We start from the raw sequence: 12,796 nt of genomic DNA on the forward strand, positions 1-12,796 counted from the left end.
TTTGTCTGGGGGTGATAGGGGGTGATCTGCCTGGCCTGAACTTCACAGGTCTGTCAGAGGGCAGAACAAGGTCCGACAGGAGCTGAGTCCCTTAATCTGAATCGGAAGCCCACTCGAGTGAAAATGGTAACCATGGCTTCCACAACTTTGGGTGCTGTGATGCTGGACAGGGCTACTGCTTCGGGATAATGAGTAGCATAGTCTACAATGGTCAGGATGTGCCGCACCATGGTTCCTTCGCCCTCGGTTCCTCCATCCCTGGTCAAGAAGACGGGTGGGAGAGATGGAGGGAGAGATGGAGGGCTTGGGGGAGCGTGAAGCTGGTTGGTGGACCAGAGGTCAAATACGCTGTCAGACTCCTATCTGACTGATGATTCGAGCCAGGGATTGGAGTGGGCGTGCATGTTTTGAGTCTTCCCACCCAAATTAGGAATCCCTAGTGGGAATAATCCACAACAGATTCCAGGGCAATATGTAGGCCATGAGGGTCCTAGGGATAAGATAGGTAGGGGGAAGGGAGGGTGGGGAGTAGGGTTGTGGGTGGGTGAACAGAGGGGGGTGGGGAAGAAAATGGGGGGATGTTTTAGGAGGGGAAGGGAGAAAAAGGAGAATGTCCATATTTTAAAATGTTGATATCTGTCTTCCTTTGATGGGAAATTAGGTAGTGTAGTAAGCTAACAGTAGAAATGAGCCTAATTAAATTCATGACATATAATGTGAAAGGGTTAAACTCTCTGACAAAAAGACACAAGATAATGAGGGAAATACACCAATATTCCATAGATGTAGTGTTTCTTCAAGAGAAACCTATAACTCAGGATACAAATGTCAAGCTATATATTCAAAGCATAATCCAAGGTGGTATTATGCTGATTCTCCAATTAAAAAGGCTAAAGAAATTGCAATTGGGTTATCAAAAAACATAAGTTTCACCCTGGAGGGGAGATTAGAGGACCCCGAGGGTCGGTTTCTGTTCCTGAGTGGAAAATTACAAGGATTTGAATTCACATTACTTAATATCTACTGTCCGAATAAAAACCCTGTAATATATCTGGAGGGTGTATTAAGAAAACTTATTGAATTTAAAAAGGTTACCCTGATTGTGGCAGGAGATTTAAATTTGTGTCTGGATCCTCAGTTGGATGTATCATCAGGTAGGTTGAGAGAGGGGGGTAGGAAATTAAAATTATTGAAGAGGTTACTATATTAGTGCCAACTGACCAACACTTGGAGAGTAAAACATCCGAGAAAGAGACTATACCTTCTTCTCTCCTGTATATGGTTGAGATTCAAGACTGGACTATATAATGATCGAACATAGACAACTGGAGTCCTTGGTTAGTTCCAACATAGAAGTTATGTCCATCTTTGATCATGCTCCTGTCACAATGATGTTATGGGTAGGAGGGGAACAGGATAAATTAACTATGTGGAGACTAAATGAGATGCTTATACAGGATCCTGAAACAGAGACAAGGCTAAGGCAGGAAATTGAGAATTTTTTTGAGCTCAATGAGACTGAGGAGGTTTCAGTGGCCACAATTTGGGAGGCACACAAAGCATACATTAGGGGAATATTGGTTTTGATAAGAGCGGGAAAAAAAGAAAGAAAGAGGGAAAAAAGTAAAGATGGTCATAGAGGAGCTCCATAAGTTAGAACAGTTACATAAAATGAAGCTAGATACAGATGTTTATCAGAAGATAATTTCCAAAAAGAAAGAACTAAAAGATCTTATGGAACAGGAATCGAGAAGAATATTTAATTGGGTTTCAAAAGAAAGATATCAGTTGGGGAACAGACCTGGAAGATACTTCACAGAAAAAATCCAAGACAGAAATGGAGAAATGGCTTATTCCACCACTAATATTACCAATAGGTTTCAAAAATATTACAGTGGACTGTACAATGTGAGCTCCAGAAATCAAAAAGAAATGGAGTATGAAAAGAAGAAAATAAGCCGGGAATATTTCCAGGAGGCAGAGTTACCATGAATAGCAGAAGAAAAATTAGAGGCCCTAGAGAGAACTATTACCCCAGAGAAAATGACCTTGGCCTTAAAGAATATGGCTACAGGAAAGAGCCCTAGCCCCGATGGATATACAATGAGATATTTAAAAAAATGTAGAGATCTCCTGGTCCCTAAAATGTGCGGTTATATGAATGCAGTAGGGGAGGGGCTGGAAATGAGGGAAGAGTCAATGCAAGCCTACATAACGATCATAATTAAGAAAGGAAGGATAGCTCACAGTGTGCTAGTTATAGGCCCATATTCTTATTGAATATTGACATTAAACTGTACGCTAAAGTTCTGGCAACTAGATTGAAGGAGTGAATACATCTGGATCAGGTAGGATTTATTCCCAGAAGAGAGGGAAGGGACAACGGCCTGAGATCACTGCTCCTCTTACAAAAAGCAAAGAGAGAGAATTAGCCAACAATATTTCTGTTGATTGATGCTGAAAAGACTTTTGATAGGGTTAACTGGGGGTTTATATTTGAAACGCTAAAGACCTTAGGATTAGGGCCTAAAATGTTAAGGTGGATAAAAGAGTTGTATAACAATCCATCAGAGGCGGTTAAGGCTAATGGATTCCTCTCTCAGCTTTTCAGACTGTACAATGGTACTAGACAAGGATGTCCACTTTCTCCTTTGTTATTTGTTCTATCCCTGGAACCTGTCCTGGCAAGGGTAATAAAATGTATAGATATAGTAGGAATAAAGATAGGGGAAGTGGAGCATAAGATAGCAGAATATGCAGGCGATATGTTATTCTATATTGTATATCCTAGAATAATGTTGCCCAATTTACTGAGATTTTTAAAACAGTATGGCGAGTTATCAAACCTTTAAATAAACCCTGCAAAGTCAGAAATTTTAAATATAAATACACCAAAGCTAGAGAAACTGACCTTACAAATTCCCGTTAATAAATGAAATAAAGAAGGAGCTGGGAGGACTTTTAAAGGGAAGAGCCTCCTGGATAGGTCGTATAAATCTGGTAAAGATGGTGATAGCACCAAAAATCCTGTATAGGTTTCACATGCTTCCAATACAGAAGAAAAGAGACAGGATGCGCCTATCTGAGTGTAGTAATAATACTATATTTAATAGCAAAGGATTAAAAAAACACTCACAAAGGAAGTAATAAAACAAGCTCATCTGTGTATATGAGAGATGACCATTCCTCAAAACGTCCTGCAGGCATCACTGGTGGTTGGTGCAATAGCAGCTGGGCTGATGGAGATGGTGAGAGACACTGTAGTGGTCAATCCTACAGAGTGGTGGTGTTGTAGAGTTGATCCAGTGGCGTTTGTGCATGAAGGAACCTATTAACCAGCTTGAAACACACCGGCAGGATGTGACATCACAGGAAGAGGGTCAGTGGGGAGGAAGAGCACAGACGTGGGAAAGTCAGGCTACGCGCTCGGAGCCTCTAGCTCCTTTTATTGGCTGGATTGGCTCTACAACACCACCACTTTGTAGGATTGACCACTACAGTGTCTCTCACCATCTCCATCAGCCCAGCTGCTATTGCTCCAACCACCGGAGATGTGGTTGTGGGGAAAAGGGAACAATGGCACATATAGGGTGGGATTGCCCAAAAATACAGGATTACTGGAAGGGAACTACCCTATACAGTTGCAAGAAAAAGTATGTGAACCCCTTGGGATTACGTGGAGTTTTGCATGACTTGGGCATAAAATGTGCTCTGAACGTCATCTAAGTCACAACAATAGAAGAACACAGTCTGCTGAACATAATACTACACAAACATTAGATGTTGCCATGGTTTAATTGCACATAACATATAAACATTCACAGTGCAGGGAGGAAAAAGTATGTAAACCTTTGGATTTAATAACTGGTTGACCCTCCTTTGGCAGCAATAACCTAAACCAAACCTTTCCTGTAGTTGCAGATCAGACCTGCACAACGATCTGGAGTAATTTTGGACCACTCCTCTTCACAAAACTGTTTCAGTGTAGCAATATTCTTGGGATGTCTGGTGTGAATCGCTCTCTTAAGGTCATGCCACAGCATTTCAATTGGGTTGAGGTCAGGACTCTGACTGGGCCACTCCAGAAGGTGTATTCTGTGCTGTTGAAGCCATTGTTATGTTGAATTACTTGTATGCTTTGGGTCATTGTCCTGTTGCATCACCCATCCTCTGCGGAACTTCAGTTGGTGGACAGATGGTCGTATGTTTTCCTGCAAAATGTCTTGATAAACTCTGGAATTCATTTTCCCATCAATGACAACAATCCGTCCAGGCCCTGAGGCAGCAAAGCAGCCCCAAACCATGATGCTTCCTCCGTCATGTTTTAAAGTGAGGATGAGGTTTTGATGTTGGTGTGCTGTGCCTTTTTTTCTCCACACATAGTGTTGTGTGTTCTTCCCCAACAACTCAATCTTGGTTTCATCTGTCCACAGTATATTTTGCCAGTAGTGCTGTGGAACATCCAGGTGCTCTTTTGCAAACTTCAAACGTGCTGCAATATTCTTTCTGGACAGCAATGGCTTCCTCCGTGGTCTCCTCCCATGTACTCCATTCTTGTTTAATGTTTTCCTTATTGTAGATGTGTCAACAAAAATGTTAGCATGTGCCAGAGATTTCTGTAGGTCTTTAGCTGACACTCTGGGATTCTTCTTTACCTCATGCAGCATTCTGCACTGTGCTCTTGCAGTCATTTTTACAGGACGACCACGTCTAGGGAGAGTAGCAACAGTGCTAAACTTTCTCCATTTGTAGACAGTCTGTCTTACCGTGGACACATGAACATCAAGGCTTTTGGAGATACTTTTGTAACCCTTTCCAGCTTCATGCAAGTCAACAATTCTTGATCGTAGGTCTTCTGAGAGCTCTTTTCTGCGAGGCATGGTTCATACCTCACATGAACCAGTAAACCCAAAACAGGTGTGTGTTTTTTAAGGGCAGGACAGCTGTCAGCAACACATCCAATATCATCACACTGATTGGAGTCAAGGTTGGCTCACTCCTGGCTCCAATTAGCTCTGGGAGAAGTCATTAAGCTAGGGCCTCACATGCTTTTTCCTCCCTGCACTGTGAATGTTTACATGTTATGTGCAATTAAACCATAGCAACATCTAATGTTTGTGTAGTATTATGTTCAGCAGACTGTGTTCTTCTATTGTTGTGACTTAGATGACGTTCAGAGCACATTTTATGCCCAATTCATGCAAAACACCACATAATCCCAAGGGGTTCACATACTTTTTCTTGCAGGTGTATATATACAGTTGTGTTCAAAATAATAGCAGTGTGTTGAAAAAAGTGAATAACGCTCAAAATCCTTCTAATAGCTTTTATTTCCATACACACAAATGCATTGGGAACACTACAAATTCTATACCAAATCAAAACATGAAGAAAAATATGTCAAATTTGTGTTGTTCCTCTAAAAAAAATGAAGAAAACTGAATATTAGACTGTTCAAAAAAATAGCAGTGTTTGTATTCTTCTTTACAAACTCAAACATTCACTATATAAACTGAAAAATGTTTGAAGATTTTTCTTTCCTTTGAATCACTTAATTAATATTTAGTTGTATAAGCACTGTTTCTGAGAACTGCTGTACATCTGTGTTGCATGGAGAACAGGTATTCCAGCCCAGGATGATTGGACTACATTCCACAGTTCTTCTCTATTTCTTGGTTTTGCCTTAGAAAGTGCATTTTTGATGTCACCCCACAAGTTTTCTATTGGATTAAGATCCGGGGATTGGGCTGGCCCCTCCATAACGTTAATCTTGTTGGTCTGGAACCAAGATGTTGCACGATTACTGGTGTGTTTGGGGTCATTGTCTTGTTGGAACACCCATTTCAAGGGCATTACCTCTTCAGCATAAGGCAGCATGACCTCTTCTGTCAGGGATCGTGGCGGCGAGTGACTTCGCGCATGCGCGGAGTGCCGATTCATTCGATTCGGCGGACACTGAGACCTGGATGGCGGCGGCCTCGCATGCGCACTCGCGATTGCGGACGCTCACCTGGCACCAATGGCAGGGCAGGGCACACTATTTAAACCTGCCCCGCACTGACAATCATTGCCGTATGGTCTTTGCTCCTGTGTTCCTGTATTCCTGCTATTGAGATTCAAGCAGACTGGGGCTTAGACTCCGTGCCCTGGGGAATCCTGTTCTGTGGACTGCTAGAGGCCCTGCTAGGTGGTTACTAACAGAACCATACGGCCATGATGGAGCCTGGAAGAGGACCATCCCCACTGGAAGACATATGTCAGCATTTGGCGACACTAACACAAACCGTCAAATTGCTGAAGGAGGGTTACACACACCTCGATGGCCGTATTCAGACGTTGGCCACACCAGCGGCTCCACCTCAGTGCTCAGGTTCTGCCGCTGCAGCCGGAGAACCCTCAGAACCTCCCGGCCGGGCAGTAGTCACGTTGCCTCCACCGGAACCTCATGTACCGTTGCCGGAATGCTTCAATGGGGATCAAACGAAATTCAGGGCCTTCCGGAACGCCTGCCAGCTGTACTTTAGTCTGCAGCCCTGGACATTTTCTTCTGAAGCAGTGAAGGTGGGTTTCATCATTTCCTTACTCCTGGATGAGCCCCAGGGCTGGGCCCACCAGCTGATGGAGACCCACGATCCCCACCTAGAGACCGTGACCGACTTTTTCAACGTCCTATATGACGATCCACAGTGGGCAGCATCCGCACAATTGGCCCTGTATTCTCTCCGGCAGGGCCGCCGGGCAGCGGAGGAGTATGCATCTGAGTTCAAACGCTGGATGGGGGACACCCGGTGGAATGATGCCGCATTACGCCACCAGTTTCGCATGGGCCTGTCTGAATCACTTAAAGACGAGTTAGCCAGGGTGGGCCTGCCTGACTCTCTGGAAGATCTCATCACCCTGGCCATACAGATTGACCGCAGACTGTAGGAACGCAGGTTAGAGAGGTCAACCCCATGACAAGGACCCACATGGGTACTACCCCGCACTCCAGTCCAAATCCTGTCAGGAGGAGGCCCAAACTTGGGTCCTGGGGGAACGCCAGAACCTATGCAACTCTGGTTGGCACGACCATCACTATCAGTGGAGGAACGCCAGAGACGATGGGCGAACAACCTATGTCTATACTGCGGGGGAGCAGGTCATGTGGTGCGTTCTTGCCCAGCGAAATTGGGTAAGTGTTCTTCCATTTTTTCTACTGTTTCCTCTAAACGTAGTTATGCCAATTACTTAGCCATACCCGTGTCTTTTCAGCTCCCAGGAAGAGCTGTGTCAGCAACAGCAATTATTGACTCCGGGGCTTGTAGTTGCTTTATTGATCTAGATTTTGCCACCCAACAGAGGATTCCTCTCCAGACCAGGGAACACAAGCTTAATATCTGTTTGGCAGATGGGTCACGTATTAAGTCAGGACTGGTGGACTGGGAGACCCCACCTATCTGTACTACAGTGGGTAACCATCACCGGGAGTTCCTTCGTTTGGATGCTATCCCATCCCCTCTGTTTTCAGTTATCCTGGGACTCCCTTGGTTGCGGGCACATAATCCCCAAATTGATTGGAAGACGGGGTCTGTGCAGTTCCTGTCATCTTATTGCCAGGAACATTGTCACGCCCCAACCTCTGTGGCTCCCCAGTCACTCTTATGTATCGATGGGGACGCCGAGCTTATCCAGATCATCCCCCCGGCCTACCATGACTACTTAGACGTTTTTAGTAAGCGGGGTGCTGACATTCTCCCTCCACATCAGACCTGTGACTGTCCCATCGACCTCCTACCCAGATCTGAGATCCCATTCGGACGGATTTTCCCCCTATCTGAGCGAGAGTTGGGAGTACTCAAGGAGTACATTGACGAGAACCACGAGAAGGGGTTTATCCGCCCCTCCACGTCACCGGCCGGGGCGGGAATCTTCTTTGTTGAAAAAAAATAAGTCCCTCAGACCCTGTAACGACTACTGTGACTTGAACAAGATTACGATTAAGAATCGTTACCCCCTTCCCTTGGTTCCGGAACTGTTCCAAAGGTAAAAGACGCCAGCCATATTTACCAAATTGGATTTGAGGGGCGCATATAACTTGGTTCGCATAAGGGAGGGGGACAAGTGGAAGACTGCATTTCGCACAAGATTTGGCCACTTTGAATATCTTGCCATGCCCTTCAGACTGTGCAATGCCCCAGCCACATTTCAGCATTTTATTAATGACATATTCCGAGATTATCTGGACATTTTTGTGGTTGTTTACTTGGATGACATCTTGATCTTTTCCCCTTCTCTGGAAGACCATAGGGGTCATGTCAGAAATGTGTTGGAACGTTTACGCCAACACGGGCTGTATGCGAAAGCTGACAAATGCAGCTTCGAGCAGCACAGCATTGCATTTTTGGGGCTGATAATCTCCACCACGGGGGTTGCGATGGATTCCCAAAAGTTCTCGGCAATCTTAGACTGGCCAGTACTCACAGACAAGAAGGGCGTACAACGCTTCATAGGATTTGCCAACTTTTACCAAAAGTTCATCAAGAACTTTTCAGGCCTCTTGTCTCCCATTACTCAGCTCACCAAACAGGGAACCCGTTTCCGGTGGACGCCCGAGGCTCAAGCAGCATTTGAGACCTTGAAGAAGCTGTTTACTACTGACCCTATCCTTAGCCATCCTGACTCCTCCCTGCCTTACATTTTGGAAGTGGACACTTCGGAGAATGCAGTTGGGGCCATTCTGTCCCAGAGAAAAGGTACCAAGGAAATTATGCACCCGGTGGCATTTTTCTCTAAGAAGTTGACATCTGCGGAGAGAAATTATGATATTGGCGACCGGGAGCTTCTGGCTATCAAAACAGCACTGGAAGAGTGGAGGTATCTACTGGAAGGGGCCATACATCCAATTTTGATTTTCACTGACCACAAGAATCTGGAATACTTGAGGACAGCCAAACGTCTGAGACCACACCAAGCAAGATGGGCACTCTTCTTTGCCAGATTTGCGTTCCACATCACGTACAGACCCGGGTCCAAGAATACGAAGCCCGATGTTCTCTCACGCATGTTTGAGAACCCAGAAGAAGTTCCTAGACCAGACACCTTCCTGTCCACGGGAAATTTCCTCGCCCTCCAGATGGAGCTACGCTCCAGGCTTCAAACCGTATCCATAGGAATGCCAAGCCCACCTGGGGTATTTCTACAGAATAAGGAGGGTCTCTTTTGGAAAGAAGGGCAAATCATGGTACCTGAGGAGGTCCGAACCTTAGTGCTGGGGCACTGCCATGATCATCCTCTAGCAGGACATTTTAGAAATGTGAAGACTCTAGAGTTACTCCAGCGGACGTTCTGGTGGCCAAACATGGCGAAAGACTGTGAACTATATGTGAAAACCTGCGCCACGTGTCAGAGAAACAAGCCCACCAGAAGTAAGGCCTGGGGTCTACTACGACCATTGCCCATACCGGATCGGCCATGGCAGATGATCTCTATGGATTTCATAGTGGAGCTCCCACTGTCTCAAGATCACTCTGTGATTTTTGTAATCGTGGATCAGTTGTCAAAGATGGCCCATTTCCTGCCACTAAAGAATACGCCCTCAGCTATGGAAACAGCACAGATTTTCGTGAAGGAAGTAGTGAAACTCCATGGAGTTCCAGAAGACATTGTCTCGGATCGAGGGGTCCAATTTACCTCAAAGGTCTGGAGAGCATTATGCGAGGTTCTGGGAATCAAGCTGCCCCTTTCATCGGCCTACCACCCTCAGACGAATGGGCAGACAGAAAGGACAAACCAGACGCTGGAACAGTACTTGCGATGTTACACGTCTTTTCTCCAAGACGACTGGCTGGCACTCTTGCCATTTGCGGAGTTCGCGTATAATAACGCAAAGCAGTCTGCTACAGGGCAATCCCCATTCTTCGTTAATTACGGGTTTCACCCCACATTTGTACCTGACCTGATTCCGGAAAGCCCGGTCCCGGCTACACAGAATATGCTGGATTTTTTCTCCGCCAATAACAAGGTACTTCAAGAAGCCATGTCAAAGCCCAGGGGGACAGTAAGAGGGCCTTCGACAGGAAAAGAAGAGGTGAGCTAAGCTTGCAACCAGGAGACCAGGTCTGGCTAGCTACTACCAATTTGAGGATGTCTTGCCCCTCGAAAAAGCTGGGACCGAACTTTATGGGCCCATTCCGGGTGAAACGGAGGATCAATGAGGTGGCATATGAGCTGGCGCTCCCAGGAACCTTCAAGATTCACCCAGTGTTTCATGTGTCACTACTGAAGCCAGCAACGCCAGATCCCTTCCCGGACCTAAGGTCCAGGCCTCCGGAGCCTATAACCATCAACGAACAGGAAGAATTCGAGGTTAAGGCAATCATTGATTGCAGGAAAAGAGGCGGTCAGACACAGTTCCTGATTAAGTGGAAGGGTTATGACCCTGTAGAGAATTCGTGGAAACCGGCCCAAAACGTTCACGCCGCTAGACTGGTCCGGGAGTTCTATCGTAGCCACCCATGGAGGAGAGATCGGTTGGGCATCCGGAGGATGCCCGTAGAGGGGGGAGTAATGTCAGGGATCGCGGCGGCGAGCGCCGATCCATTTGATCCAGCGGACACTGAGACCTGGACGGCGGCGGCTGCGCATGCGCACTCGCGATCGCAGCTGCTCGCCTGGCACCAATGGCAGTGCGCACTATTTAAACCTGCCCTGCACTGACACTCATTGCCGTATGGTCTTTGCTCCTGTGTTCCTGTATTCCTGCTATTGAGATTCGTTGCTGACTTTGCCTGAACCTGACTTCCGCTGACTTCTCCTGCTCTGACCCCCTGGCTAGTTTGACCTCTCTTCTGAATATCCCCATACCTGATCTGAACTTCTGTTACCGACCCCAGCAAGTGACCTGACTATTCTTCTGCCTGTCACCTTGTACTACGCTGATCCCACTGTTACTGACCTGGCCCGTTTGACCACGCTTACTACTCTGCCATCTATCCATCCATCCCGCTCGGATCCAGCCTTCCGCTTCTTCACGTCAGGCTCTCTACCTGCATATACCTCTGGTGGACCCCTCTACCACGGGTGGGTGTACTCAGGGGCCGCGACCTGGTCCCTGTCTGCTCCAAGCCCATCCCCACCATCAGGGGCCCTGGTGAACAAGCAGACTGGGGCTTAGACTCCGCGCCCTGGGGAATCTTGTCCTGTGGACTGATAGAGGCCCCACTAGATGGTTACTAACATCTTCAAGTATTCTGATGTATTCAAACTGATCCATGATCCCTGGTATGCGATAAATAAGCCCAACACCGTAGTATGAGAAACATCCCCATATCATGATGCTTGTGCAACCATGCTTCACTGTCTTCACAGTGTACTGTGGCTTGAATTCAGTGTTTGGGGGTCGTCTGACAAACTGTCTTTGGCCACTAGACCCAAAAAGAACAATCTTACTTTCATCAGTCCACAAAATGTTGCGCCGTCTCTCTTTAAGCCAGTCAATGTGCTCTTTGGCAAATTGTAACCTCTTCAGCACATGTCTTTTTTTCAACAGTGGGACTTTGCGGGGGCTTCTTGCAGATAGCTTGGCTTCACATAGGCGTCTTCTAATTGTAACAGTACTCACAGGGAACTTTACACCTTCTTTGATCTTCCTGGAGCTGATTGTTGGCTGAGTCCTTGCCATTTTGGCTATTCTTCTATCCATTCGAATGGTAGTTTTTAGCTTTCTTCCATGTCTTTCAGGTTTTGGTTGCCATTTTAAAGCATTTTCAATCATTTTAGCTGAGCAGCCTATCATTTTCTGCACTTCTTTATATGTTTTCCCCTCTCCAATCAACTTTTTAATCAAGGTACGCTGTTCTTCTGAACAACGTCTGGAACGACCCATTTTCCTCAGAATTTCAGAGAGAAATGCACTGTAACCAGCATGTACAACATTTGCTGCCTTTCTTCCTTAAATAAGGGCAATAATTGCCACCTGTTTTTCAAAGAATGAATGACCTCACTAATAGAACTCCACACTGCTTTTATTTTGAACATGCCCCTTTCAATTAGTGATTCAATTACACAGAATCAGCAGCATGCATGTCATGACTGTTGGGTCTGTTGGATTTCTATTACTCTACTACACCTGCTAGTAAATTATTTGCCATATAGAAATATCATTTCTACCAAAAACAGTGATTGATCAGGTTAGTGATGTCTGACTGCTATTATTTTGAACACAACTGTACGTGATTTTGCATTTCCAGGTAGGGAGCACGTGCGAGTCGCACGTGTGCCCTACCCGCGCCACCATTCACGGTCACGGCTGTCAATCACCGGGTCGCGGCCGGTGATTACTGGCCAGCGCCCTGTGATTACCGAGGATCTCCAACGGGGATGAGAGCTGTTTTGTTTACTAACAGTTCTCCTCCCTGTCAGCTTGGGCACACTGCTTTGGACATGTAGCAGAATACATTTTGGCCTAAATTTATGATGAAATTAGTTTTTTTTATTTTTTTACTGGACATGTTTAATAGCAAAAAGTCAAACATTTTTTTTTTCTCAAAATTGTTGATCTTTTTTTTTATAGCGATAAAATACCACCAAAAGAAAGCTCAATTCTTGGGAAAAAAAAGACGTAAATTTAATTTGGGTGTAGCGTTGCATGACCGTGCAATTGTCAGTTAAAGTAATGCAGCGCCGTCATGCAAAAAATGGCCTGGTCATGAAGGGGGGTAAATCCTCAGGAGGGCAAGTGGTTAAGACAGCTCTCATTGACTAACATAGGATTTCACATGTCATCCAAGTTGGGGTCTCACAAATCGGATCCCAAGTC

Source organism: Staurois parvus, unplaced genomic scaffold (genome assembly GCF_062004578.1).
Source record: "Staurois parvus isolate SC_StPar_1 unplaced genomic scaffold, SC_StPar_1.0 ptg000686l, whole genome shotgun sequence".
Taxonomy (NCBI): domain Eukaryota; kingdom Metazoa; phylum Chordata; class Amphibia; order Anura; family Ranidae; genus Staurois; species Staurois parvus.